At 40.1% G+C, this 11,976-nt stretch overlaps 1 protein-coding gene across 1 annotated transcript in view; it reads left to right on the top strand.

Moving 5' to 3' along the window:
- Window positions 1-3,319: 3,319 nt before the first annotated feature.
- Window positions 3,320-11,976, top strand: part of NCKAP5 (NCK associated protein 5) — a 916,285-nt gene continuing 907,628 nt past the window's right edge. The window contains exon 1 of the mRNA XM_070507565.1: window positions 3,320-3,478. The gene's annotated coding sequence lies outside the window, so the exon portion shown is untranslated. The remainder of the gene's footprint in view (window positions 3,479-11,976) is intronic.

The following is an 11,976-nucleotide window of genomic DNA, read 5'->3' as shown; positions in this document are numbered from 1 at the left end:
CTCTAATATTAATCTTGGGTGGAGGATATGGTTAGTATAGCTGTGTCCATGCTACCCACGGACACACGAGGAAGTTGAGGCCCAGTCACGGTCATTGTTTGAAAAGTGGCGTGTCGGGCATTAGGTTTGTTTCTCTGTAGCACCAAGACCTTCAGAGCCTTTCACTTTGCCTTCCTGGCTCTGATCCTTGACTTTTCTGTGACCTCCAGAACCTATCAGATCATTCTAACAGATTGTTCTACATTTCCAGAATATAGTTTCTTGCTTTGTGTCCAGGACGCACTATATGTCCCTAGATGGCCCCATACTAATCAGCTATAGTGAAGGGAATCTCTGACCTATTGAAGCCTGTACCTCAGTGTGTGGATAACGAAGGGCAGCATAAGCTGACACGCTCTGGCAGGGAGTTAAAACAGGATTGCTTTGCTACTCCTTGGAGAATGTGAGCTTCTCTAACCTGCCTCTACTGTATAGTAAGATTATCAGGATACTTACTAAAGCTCCATAAGCGGCAGAGAGGTATTTATGTCATGAGATCTAAAAATCCCTAGGTGGCCTTGTTCTATGATGACCATGCCATGTGTCTTGCGTAAGACTGGATTTCCTTACAGATACAGCACGCTCCTTGCTGTGCGCAAAGGTGGCTCATAAGAGTAAGGCAAGGAGTAAGGACTTGGGCGCTTGAAATAAATCTGGAGTTATAAAAGCAGACTAAAGCCAAGGAAATATGTAGGAGTCAGTAGGCAAGTCAGAATGGGGGACCACTGGGCGTCCCAACATCGCAACAAGTATAGCAAAAGGAAATGTGCAACCTGGACATGTTTTTTATTGACTTTCGTTTCTTGCCTTAGTTATACTTTTTAAAAAAATAATAGTTTGAACCAGCCAATCTCTAAATTTGATCTATTTTCTAGAATGCTAATTTATTTTATTTGTTAAGTACCAGTGTCAGAGCATGTTAGCAACCTAGCTTACAGATACAAAATACTGGCAACATTAAGTATTTGCAATCTGAAATCAACTATTTTTCTAGAAGAAAAGTTTTTTTCATATGATTTCTGCTAAGGCTGCAGTAGGCCAAAATCCAAGGGGAAGGGCTGGTCTTGGAGAACAACTCTGGGAGCACGAGGTGACTCATGGGTGCTCACGTCATAGTATTCTAGCAACTGGTGAGCAATTGGACCTCACAGTACTGCGCCAGCATAGCCTTTGAGATTTTGGCACTGAATTTAACTTTGTCAAACCATGAATCAAGGCTCTAGGATAATTTAAAAATAGATGATGGTAATACATGGAGCTTTCTGCTCACAGAATGACACAGTGGAGGACTGCCTATATGAGAAACATAAAATCTCTCTGAGCCAGTAAGATGTAGTGTGGTCACAATAAACAGTGAACCATTGGCTCAGGGCAGACCGGTCAGAACCCGCCAGATCACTCTCACCCTCTGTGTTTGCAGGAAAGCTTCTTCGTCCTAAATCACCCTCCTTAATCCTCTCAGTGGCTCCAAAATCTAAGGTAGAACGTTGGGCAAGACAAAAGTCAGGTGTCACCCATGCCCTCAGTATGGTCTTCCCAGTAGTTCTCAATTTCAACCATGTGTTGGATCAGATAGAGTTATACTCTCTCTCTCTCTCTCACACAGGACCAGTTACGTAATTTGCCAGGCCCATTGCAAAATGAAAAGGCAGGGGGCCTAGTTCAGAAGTGAAGAACTTCAAGATGGTGCCAGCATAGCCTTAATTCAAGTACAGGTCCCTTCTGAGCACGGGGCTCTGTGCAACTGTACAGGTTGTATGTCTACAGAGCTGGTCCTCATCCTTTCTCCCAATCTTCCCCTCTGCCTTCCTGAGAAGGAAGCCTGTTCACTTAGAGCGCTGGTTTTGGTCTTTGAACTGTTTGACAAATGCACTTGCGTACACCATTCTTTCTCTTGTATCGTCATGTTACGAGCCACAGACAATTTTATTGAAGTGAGGAAAAGGCATCAAAACAAATTTGACAACTTTCTCTGGCTCACATTTTCCAGTGAGAGCCATCTTCAGGGTGCCAAGATCCTCCTAGATATTCTGACTGTGAACCAGGCGTTGTTAATGAGGGGTGAAAAATCAGGATTACCTGGGGTACTTCTTCGTATACTTTTAAGAGATTGTAAATCTGTAAACTCAATTCACATATGCTTTGAGAGGTTTTTCAGCAAAATATTGCTAATGAATCATTTGAAAGCTATTCCATTTATTTGTTATTTTATATACCTTATATCATCATTTTTTTTGAGACATATATATGTGTATATGCCCCCTGCTTCCCCCCTTGATGTTAGAATCTGTTTAAACTGACATTTGTTTCAGAGTATTTTAAACTTCAGTTTGGCTGGCAAATTCCATGTGGTGATGATTATCCACTTCGACTTGGGGTGAATTTATTTGTGACTGGATCTAGCGGAGGCCACAAACTAATTATTGCAACCACCCAAGAAAAATAAAGGGAATGAGGAAATGCCACAAGTATCGACAATATTTATTGTAGCATACGGCTAATGTATAAAGAGGTCATAGAACGATGCATCTCAGGGGATCATTCAAAAGGAAAATTACTTAAATTAACTTTTCAGGCAAACCGAATTATGCATTATCCCCCTCCTGTAATACTATACAAAGTCAATGTTTGTGAAGCGAAGGACTGGGGGCTATAAATCAAGCCTTTCATAGGAACTGTTGTGTCTACAGGGATTTTTTTTTTTTCTTTGCATTTTTGGCTTTTAGATGAATGAAGAATTTTCTCAGCAAATTATTAATTACTCCTCCTTGCCTATAGAATTGAGTGCACTGTAGTTATGTAGGAGTCGATGGTATTCAAACTGCAGCTTTTGATGAAGTAATCGGCTGCTTCTGGGGCCTCTTTCAGCTGCCCTGGGCGTGCTTCACATGTAAACGACTGCCAAATGGATTCTTTCGACATTCCAGCCAATTAAAATACATTTAAAGTGCAGCTGGTGGAGAGGCAAGCCGGGCGATTGTGCGGAGAAGTTCAGGACACAGAGACAAAAAACGAACTTTGCGGAACCCAGCTCGGGCAGCCCAGCCAGGCCTGGGGGTGTGGGGTGGGGGAGGCAGTGCAGAAAATCACGAAAAGCGGCTATCTTTAGCTTCCGTCAGAATCAAAGATGACACTTTGCGCACCACCTTAAAAGACACAAAAGAGGAAAGCATGTTTGTTAGGGTGTCAGTTTTCTCCCCTTGCCTCTTGAAACTCGTTGTGTTGGCTGGTTGCCCAATGTGCTGCTGCATACAAATATTGACAGAACACAGCGGTGTTTGTTAAACGCCGGCTGGGGAAGCCAGTGATTAAAACTCTTGAAGGAAGATCTGAAAACCCCAGGAACTCTCCTCAATAGCCTTAGAACGTTGACCGAGTGAGAGAGAAAACTGTGGGCTAAGGTGAAACACTCACCATCCCTGTCTGCTATGCCTTTTCGGTAAGGACAGAATTTTCTTTTCTCTTCTTCTTTCTTTAATGTGTATGTCGGTGTGGAGGAAAGAGCGTCAACGTGTGAAGCACTCTGCTCCAGAGCTCTGATTTGCCGAGCGCAGGGTTTGCTGGTGATTTTTCCCGAGGACGTGAGGGGATGGCACTGTGTAAATAGACACAAGGTATTTCCCAGCACGTGGAGTCTGCCAGCGCCTTTCCAGCATTCAGAATGATACATTTTTAAATGTTTGCCTCTGCTGATCTGTCTCAGTACTTGCTGCCTGTGTCCAGGTGTCCCAAGATGGACAGCAAATAGATTACAATTCCTTTGAACCAATAGGGTGTGATGTACATGCTTGTTTAATTTTTATTTTCATTTTAAATATTGTCTGGTTCATTTCGTTGTCAGCGCCACGCCTATGCGTGCAAAAAATAGTTTCTTCCTTCTGGGTTAATATTCAACGAGCCACATGCGTTCTGTTTTCCTAAAGCAAATCCAAAATGTTTGGAAATGCTTTGCTTTATCTTGACTTTAGTTGGGGAAGCTGCTCACTTGGGAATTTGTTCTGAATCGCTCTTTTCTTATACTTTAAGGAGGCAGCTGCAGTTGCACTATCTGTGTGGTTCTGCAGGCTCTATAAACACCCAGCTCTGTGGGTTGCGCTCAGATGCCGGTCTGAAATTCCTGAGAATGCTAAGAGCGAGCGTGGCTGAGCAGGAGTATGGATTCCTACCCATCAATTTACCAACGAAAGACACACAAAGTTCCTGATTGTTTCCTATCTTTGCCTGTCACGGTTGGCCCTTTCTGGCTTCAGTTTTGTTCATTGCAAACAAAGAATCTTGCACATTTCACAGCGAAGGATCACGTTGCAGTGTCCTGAGCTCAGTTAAATGTGCTTTATTAATCTTTAATGTGCCAGTAGCTCTGAGGCTATGCCAAGCTGAGACTTTCCAAAACTCTTCAAGCTACCTGCTGCCAAGATAAACGGTGGCAGGCCCAGAAGGGATATTTTAAAGAAACTTGCAAGAGCAAAGTTTTACCTATTAAGTTTTTCTTGAGTCAATGAAAGAAATCTTAAATAAAAGGGATTTTAGAAAGAACTGCCTCAACTCTATACCCTCTGTGTGAGAGACCTACCGGTGGGAGTCCATCTCCTCACACACACAGTGGCCTATGCTCCGTGTGGAGGAGAGAATAAGGCATTCTACTGTGTGGGTGTTGGGTTGTGTTTATAAAATGGGTGCTGTGTGAATGGAGACGTGTGAATGCAGAAAGCTTTCCTGCCCGTGGTAGTGTCTGAGCCCAGAGAAAAATAAGGCTACACATGTGGTGGGCCACTTGTCCAATTCAACCATTTCAGACATACCGAAAGAGCCAGAGATGGGCAGCGGTCACAGAAGTCCATTTGGACAGAAGTGTAACGTTGTACAGAAGAAAAATGGCATGAAATACCTCAGAAAATTTGGCACTAGAGGTGACTTAATGACTCAGAGGACAATGTGGACCTCTGTTTGACTGAGCAGGGCCTGGAGAATGTAAGGCTGTAACCTCTTGGGGCGGTGGGTTGCTCATCAGGCTAAGGCAGGGTGAATGGTGCCATCATCATTCCTTGGGGATGCAGATAATAGACAAAATGGACCTGCCTTTAAACACAAGTCCTGCAAGCAGAGACTTCATCTGTCAGGGTTGCTACGAGGAAAGCACTGAATTGGAGCTGGCAGGAGCTCCAAGGTCCTTTCTGATTTAGACTCGATGATGCAAAGACTTTGCAAATATGTGTAGGCAACGATGAGAGTGAGAGATGGCCTCAATAAAGCAGGTGGTTTTATTGTCTTTAGAGTCCAGTCCAGGCTCCTTCCTGTGGCCTGTCTAGAACAGGGTTGATAAACTATGTGTCACAGTCTAAAATCTGCCTGCTATGATTTTTTATAAATAAAGTTTTATTGGAACACAGACACACCCCTTTGTTTACATATTGTCTATGGCTGCTTTTGGCCTACCACAGCAGAGTTGAGTAGTTGTAACAAAGACCCTATGGCCCCAAAAAGCCTGAAACATTAGTATCTGGCCCTTTATAGAAAAAGTTTAACAGGCTAGACATGGGGCAGAACGCTTCTCAAACTGTCTAGGGTGAAGGACCAGTTTTTCTTTTCTTTTAATTTCCAATCTATTATGGACTGATAGTTTTGTTAAATATGATAAAAATGTTGATCGAATGTTGTGGTGATAGCAAATTGCTACAAAGGTTCTAAACATTTACTCTTATTTTGTACTTATCTCATCATGGATCCCCAACAAACATTTTGTGGACTACTGCCAGTCCGTGGACCACACTTTGAGCAGCTGTAGCCCCTGCTTAGTTTTCTGTTGTCATCTTGTGGCATTTGTCCCAAATTCCCAATTATGCTGCTGCTCTTTCTGAGGCTTGACTATAATAAACTCGTTTCCAAATTTGGGCCTGTGCTACTGCTTTTGCTCCACCTGGAAATTTCTTTCCCCCTTAGTCTTCCCTGAGCTCTTCCTTTCCTTTGGGTCTCTGCTTTAATGCACTTTGTCAAGGAGATTTTTTGATCACTCCTCTGACAAATCTTCCCTCATCTTACATTACACTTTCTTTAGAGCACTTATTAGAATCAATACTTGTCTTGTTTATTTATTTATCTTCCTATTATTTGGCTCTGTATATCAGTCTGGATTTAGTAACAGATAACATAATCCATTTCAGCTGGTATAAATGAAAAGGGATTTCATACTGGTTTTAGGTAGCACATTGACTCTTGAAGGAGTTGGGGAGCAGGCAGAGCTTCCAAGATAATAATTGAAACAACACAGTGAATTACCACTATGTCTCTGTCAATATACAAAGCTAAGGATCAGGAAGCCGATGCCACCACTGTTAGTTCCATGATTACACTGTCATCATCTCCTTCACCAAAATGAGCATCTCCGTTTCTTGAACACCTGAAGCTAAAGACAGGATACTTGGACCTTTGCTAAAGAGATTGCAGAATACTCAAAACCTCTGGCAGGGACCCCAGAAACATAGCACATAGCATCTACCTCATGATCTTCACTCTGACTTTCAAGTCCCACTGGGGGTGGGGGGTCTCCTGGGTGAAATCTGGATCATGGTCGAACTCAAGCTATGAGAGAGTTAGGGAGATGCCATCTTAAGTTTTTAGTCTTTACTGCTGGAATGGAGTCACCAGAATCTGCCTCCACCCACTATTGGAAGGTAATCTCCATGTGCGTAGGGACAATTTCTGTGGGTTCATCCCCCTATACCAATGCTAAGATTAGAGCCTGGCATGTATAACATGCCCAATAAATGTTCATTATGTAAGCATACGCATGAATGAATGAACAGTATGTTTCCTGGAAGTCTGTGATTTACAGGAGGGTAGCGTGTGGCACACATGAGGGAAATTCATGAATATGAATCACCTGGGAAATGTTATGGCGGGAGATGAAAGTCTACCTATAGGTAATAGTCTCACCTTCAAAACATAACTTGTTTTTCCAAATTGATACATATTCATGCAGCTGCCGTTAGTCAGTTGGCTCACAGATAGGAATATTCTGGTTACCACCAAACGTTATCATTTACTGAGGGCTTATTATGAGCCATCCACTACACTAAGTGCTATATATGCATTAGCTCATTTAATCTGCAAAATATCCCAACGAAGTAGGCATTATCTCCATCTATTGAAAGGAAACCGAGGCTTTGAGAGGTGAAGTGACTTCCCCAAGTCACATAGCCAGTGAGTGGTGCAGCCAGATGTAATCCCGTGACTTTTTGAAACTCTTTGTAAATGTTGTTTGCACTCTAACCTCTAATTATAACCCTGCATGTAATTTATCTTTCTGGCCGTTGTTCCTTCACCTAAGACTTTCCTGTTTTGTTTCCATCCTAGTGGCTGGTTAATCTATTGCATTATCTACCTTGTGCTTCAGCAAGGTGAACTCTAGTCATCAGGACTGAGATATCTGTACAGGTCCCTGGTCACCATTGCTGAACATTGCTCAGCATCGGCAATGAATTTGTGGGTGTGTAGGTGAGGGTATAGAAGGGGTAGGACAGAACTAGATCTACAGTGATTCAGTGTATCAAGAAATTGCTCTTAGGACAAAAATCCTAGAGGATAGAATATTGCTCTTATAATGGGACAGTCCTCCACCCTCATGCTATATGTTTGATTAAAAATTTCAAGTCTTTGTGTTCTGTTTGGTTGCAGTTCTACTTCACATTATCTTCATTAAACACAGTGATATTGGGTAATAATTGTGATTTGTCATTTGTTGAGAAAAAATAAGTTGAAAATTATTTTTACATTAGAAATTTTAAAGGACTCAAAGATACCTTTGAAGAGAGAGTTTCTGACAAGGGGTGGGGTAAAAAAGATTACTTAACAACAATGTATAAGATGAGATAAGCCACTTAAAGTCCTAACCCTAGTTCCCATAAAAATGCTAAGGGGAAAGAGAAGTACTTCTGGAATGGTAGAGTAAAGACCTCTGAAAATCTGTTCCACAAAAGCAAGGAGAACACTGACAAAAATGACCAAAATGAATAGTTTTTAAACTTGGGAAATTAAACAAAAGCTTGCAACAATCTGGGGAGCATTTATTTAGGGAAAAACCTCCTGAACCTCAGTAAGAACAGTGAGTCTTGTGTCATTTAATATGCCCTATTCCCATTCCCCTCTTCCCAGCTCTGGGGAAGCCTTAAAAACCAATAGTTTTGCCATCACAGTAGCTGTGAAAACCAGTAGTCTAGCAGCCACCGGGGAGGGCTAAAACCTGTTTGGAGCTCTACAAAGAGCCTCATTCTCAGAGAATTGTCATGATTTGACCTGTCTGGGAGCTCCCTGGAAACTCCCACTTGCAGGTCTTGTCTTTATTTGACCTGATTCAGAACTCACTCAGTGCAAAGAACCTTTCTTCTGGGATACTTGTCAAAAACAATCACAGCAATTGTTTAATATTGCAGCTGCCTGAGGCAGCAATAAGAGTTGGGGCAAACAGGATGCTAATAAAAAATTTTAAATTAAAAGCTAGGGAATGAGGTGTCCATCAGGGATTTGAAAGGCTCACATATTCCTGGAAATATAAAAGGCATGCACCCATGCAGAGGTGTGCACATTCTCAGGAAAGACCTGAGAAAACCCTAATCTCTCACCTATGGCTGACCTTCAGCATCTGCACAAGCAGGGAATGAAGGCTAAGGAACAGTTGTAAACAGCTGATAAGTTGAAGGTGTGCCCCACTATACACAAAAATCTCCTCAGTAAAGGCTGGAAGACTTATTGGTTCAAGGCATTTAAAAAAATATCTGCCCAGCCATTAGCTGACCACTAAGCTAACCACACATGATAAAGAATATTCTATTCTACAGAATAGAATCAGGAAAGTCACTAAAAAATAGCAACAATAACTACAACAAGAACAATAACAACAACAACAAACAGAAATGACAATGAACCACGGTTGGGGGAGATATGATTTCCTGAGTTGCTGCACTGTATTATTTTAAATGTCCAGTTTTCAAAAAATGTTTATGAGACATGCAAAGAAACAGCAACATAAGTGCCATACACAGGGGGAAAAAAGGCAATCAATAGAAATTATCCTTGAAGAAGCCCAGACATTGGACTTCCTAGACAAAGACTTTCAGTCGGTAACCATAAATGTGTCCAAAGAACTAAAGAAATCATATCTAAAGGAATAAAGGAAAATATGAAACAATATCTTACCAGAGAATATCAATAAAGAAGTAGAAATTATAAAAAGAAACTAATTCAAAATTTTGGAGCTGAAAAGTATAATAACTAAAATGAAAAATTCACTAATGAGGTTCACCAGCAGGTTTGAGTAGACAGAAAAAAGAATCAGAAAATTTGAAGATAGACCAATGAGATTATTTAGTACGAAAACAGAAAGGAAAAAATGAAGAAAAATTAGCAGAACCTCATAGACCTGTGGGACATCGTCAAGTGTTCCAACATACACATAATGGGAGTCTGAGAAGGAAAGGAGAGACAGAAAGGGACAGAAAGAATATTTGAAGAAATAATAGCTGAAAACGTCTCAAATTTGATAAAAAACATGAATCTACATAACCAAGATGCTCAATGCTTTCCAAGTATGATAAACTCGAAGAGGCCCACTCTGAGAAATGTTATAACCAAATTTTCGAAAATTGAAAAGAGAATCTTGAAAGCAGCAAGAGAGAAGTGTCTTTGTTATGTATAAGGGCGTCTCACTAATATTAACAGCCAATTTCTCATCAGAAACCATGGAGGCCAGAAAGCATTGGGATGACATATTCAAAGTACTGAAAGAAAAAGACTGTCAACCGAGAAATCTATATCCAGCAAAAGTATTCTTCAAAAATGAAGAATAAATTAAGATATTGCCAGATAAACAAAAACTGAGAGTAGTCATCACTAACAGATCTTTCCTTTCTTAAATTACTGAAGGGAATCCTTCAGGCTGAAAGGAAAGTGAACTAGATGGTAACTTGAGTCCTCACAAAGAAATAATGAGCACTGGTAAAACATAAAAGACAGTATACATGCATTTTTTGTTTATAACTCCGTTTCTAATCCTGCCTGATTTAAAAGACACCTGCAAGACAAAGCTATGAGTACAAAACTATGTTGATGAACTTGTAAGGTATAAAGATGTAATGTGTATGACAATAAGAAGACAAAGGGGAGTAGCTATATAGGAGGAAAGTTTTTGTATACTATTGAAATAAGGTAGGTATTAATCCAAGTAGATTATTATCTACTTGTAACCTAGATGAAATAGACAAATTCTTAGACACAAATACTGAAACTCAAAAACAAATAGAAAATCTGAATAGAGTTTTAACAAGTAAAAAAGACTGGATTAGTAATCAACAAATTTGCTATAAAAAAAGCCCAGGCCAGATAGCTACTTGGTGAATTCTATCAAATATTAAAAGAAGAATTAACACTAATCCTTCACAAACTCTTCTAAAAAATAAAAGAGAACAATTCCCAACTCAGTCTATGAGGCTGGTATTAAGGTGATACCAAAACTAGACGAAGAAAGAAGAAACAAAACTACAGACCAATATGTCCTATGAATATAGACATTATAATTCTTAACACAATACTAGCAAACCAAATACAACAACATATAAAAAGAATTATACACCATGACTAAGTGAGATTTATCTCAGGAATACGAGACTGGTAATGCATATGAAAAATAATCAATGTAACACAACATATTAATAGAATAAAGGATGAAAACCATGTGATCATCTGAATAGATGCATAAAAAGCACTTGACAATATCAAACACCTTTTCCTGATAAAAAGTCTGAACACAGGGCCGGCCCAGTTGCGCAGTGGTTAATTCATGTGTCCTGCTTTGGCAGCCTGAGGTTTGCTGGTTCGGATCCCAGGTGCAGACCTATACACTGCTTGTCAAGCCATGCTGTGGTGGGCATACCACATACAAAGTAGAGGAAGATGGGCACGGATGTTAGCTCAGGGCCAGTCTTCCTCAGCAAAAAGAGGAGGATTGGTGGCAGATGTTAGCTCAGGGCTAATCTTTCTCAAAAAGAAAAAAAATCTCTGAACAAGCTAGGAATAGAAGAGAACTGCCTCAACTTGACAGAGGAAATCTACAAAACCTGACAGCTAACATTACACTTAACAGTGAAAGACCTTTCCCCCTAAGATAAAGATAAGATCTCTGCTCTCATCACTTCTTTGCACTGTATTGTATGGTACTGTATTTGTACTGTAGTTCTCGCCAGAGCAATTAGACAAGAAAAAGAAATGAAAACTCCCAGATTGGAATGAAGTAAAACTAACTCTATTTGCTGATAACATGATTTTGTATGCAGAAAATCCTAAGGAATCCATTAACAAATAGAATTAATACATCAATTCGGCAAGTTATAGGATATAAGATGAATCTACAAAATTCAATTGTATGTCTATACAATAGCAATGAACAATTTGAAAATAAAATTAAAAAAGCAATTCAATTTATAATAATATCAAAAAGAATAAAATATTTGGGAAGAAATTTAACAAAAGAAGTCCCAGACTTGCACACTGAGAACTACTACGTATTGCTGAAGGAAATTAAAGGAGATCTAAATAAATGGGGAGATAACCCAGGTACATGTATTGCAAGACTTAACACTGTTAAGATGGCAATACTGCCCATACTGATCTAGAGATTCAACATGATTGTTCTCAGAATCCAAGCTGCCTTTTTTTCCAGAAACTGACAAGCTGATGCTAAGATATATATGGAAATGCAAGTGAACCAGAATAGCCAAAACAATCTGGAAAAAGAAGAGCAAAGTTGTAACTCGCAGTTCTTGATTTCAAAAGTTACTGCAAAGCAACAGCACTAAAAACATGGTGTTCCTGGCATAAAACTAGACATATAGATCAAGGGAATCAAATTGAGAGTTTAGGAATAAACCTTTACATTTATGGCCGATT

The sequence above is a fragment of the Equus asinus genome, chromosome 4 (genome assembly GCF_041296235.1).
Source record: "Equus asinus isolate D_3611 breed Donkey chromosome 4, EquAss-T2T_v2, whole genome shotgun sequence".
In the NCBI taxonomy this organism is placed as follows: Eukaryota; Metazoa; Chordata; class Mammalia; order Perissodactyla; family Equidae; genus Equus; species Equus asinus.
This window is presented reverse-complemented; position numbering and strand designations above follow the sequence as displayed.